The 1,920-nt window shown below is 40.9% G+C and overlaps 1 non-coding gene across 1 annotated transcript; it reads right to left on the bottom strand.

Annotated features, from left to right (window-relative positions):
* Positions 1-1,498: 1,498 nt before the first annotated feature.
* Positions 1,499-1,579, bottom strand: TRNAL-CAA (transfer RNA leucine (anticodon CAA)). Its single transcript has one exon. It is a non-coding gene; the product is annotated as a tRNA-Leu (tRNA).
* Positions 1,580-1,920: the final 341 nt, after the last annotated feature.

Consider the following 1,920-nt stretch of genomic DNA (forward strand, 5'->3'; position numbering starts at 1 on the left):
GCCAGGTCATTTCGGGGCAAGCGGATCATTTATGATGAAAAGGATGAGCTTCAAGCGAATGATTCGGAGTTCTTGCAGAGTGGAACCGTGCAGTACCAGACACGAGATAGATCTTCCAAAGAACAAGGCTTTTTTCGAATAAGCCAATTCATTTGGGACCCTGCGGATCCACTCTTTTTCCTATTCAAAGATCAGCCCTTTGTCTCTGTGTTTTCACATCGAGAATTCTTTGCAGATGAAGAGATGTCAAAGGGGCTTCTTACTTCCCAAACGGATCCTCCTACATCTATATATAAACGCTGGTTTATCAAGAATACGCAAGAAAAGCACTTCGAATTGTTGATTCATCGCCAGAGATGGCTTAGAACCAATAGTTCATTATCTAATGGATTTTTCCGTTCTAATACTCCATCCGAGAGTTATCAGTATTTATCAAATCTGTTCCTATCTAACGGAACGCTATTGGATCAAATGACAAAGACATTGTTGAGAAAAAGATGGCTTTTCCCGGATGAAATGAAAATTGGATTCATGTAACAGGAGAAAGGTTTCCCATTACTTAGCCGGAAAGATATGTGGCCATGAAATAGGGATTAAGTGGAACGGAATTGACTGGGTGGTAGAGTCGTGGAAACACCTGTTTCTTCCATATTTTGGACCTTAGCTCCATGGAACAATATGCTACTGCTGAAACATAGAAGAATTTAAATCTTAGATCAAAACACTATGTATGGATGGTATGAACTGCCTAAACAAGAATTCTTGAACAGCGAACAACCAGAGCTATTACTCACTACATCAAAAAATTTCCATTAATGAAAGATGTAAATCCATTGGAAAATCAAAAATACGCATGTCGGATGAAATGGTTGTTGCTATCTGCTCTAATAACGAATCATTGGTTTAACTGAATAACTAAATAAAATAGATAGACCTTTCTCTTCGTCTCAGGTCGATGGATCTTCTCAATTGGAAGATCTCCTATATGGATAATACACATTCCAGTTGACCAAGCCTAATTCTAATTGTTTTGTTCCGAAGCAAAGATATCCACGGGGCGGTTCGCCCTATTCAGATATTCACGACCAAGAAGTACTGGATTCTCTTTCGGATAGGTCCTGAAAGGAGAAGGAAGGCTGGAATGCCACCAGGCGTCTATTATTGAATTCACCCGACCCGATAGTACCAATTTTGTTTTGGGAACGTCCAGTGCCAAAGTCACTGAATGGGTAAGTCGCCAATCCCTAAAACGGACTGTGTAATGTACTTTATCTGCTGGGTTACGGGGGGGCATTTTACCAGAGGTTTATATTGTATCAATCTACCCTTGTGTGATTCCTGTTTGTGATTCCTGTTGAAGCATATACTGGGGGGGGGGGGCGCAGGGCGGACGATTTCAAAGCGGACTCCCCATTCATTAGATAGAGAAAGAGAAGATCGCCAAGATTTCGTGATCCACTGCCGAACTTATTCCAATTCAATGAGCATTTCAATATTATGCCTTGAAGAGGACTCGAACCTCCACGCTCTTTAGCACGAGATTTTGAGTCTCGCGTGTCTACCATTTCACCACCAAGGCATTTTGAAAGTGAATCGTATTCCATGAATATGATATAAACGGCAAAAAATAGCCAACTCGAGGCGACGGCGGTGCCATCGTCGGAGCACGACGGAGCTGCCGTGTCAGAATTTCAAAATTGGCCAAAAAGGGCTTCTAAAACTGATTTTAGGTTTTTTGGGGTATTTTTAGGTACTTAAAGTGTGTCTCAATCCCCGAAGAAAAATTCAGGGAACCCGGGGACTGCCAGTAGGCGCAATAAAAAAAACTTAGCGTTCGGACACAAATTTAAGTAAGAATCCCTTACCTTATCCACTGTTATGAAATTGAAGTTTAATTTTAAATAATATGGTATTTTTTGA

The sequence above is a fragment of the Carica papaya genome, chromosome 5 (assembly GCF_054855325.1).
Source record: "Carica papaya isolate Zhongbai chromosome 5, ASM5485532v1, whole genome shotgun sequence".
In the NCBI taxonomy this organism is placed as follows: Eukaryota; Viridiplantae; Streptophyta; class Magnoliopsida; order Brassicales; family Caricaceae; genus Carica; species Carica papaya.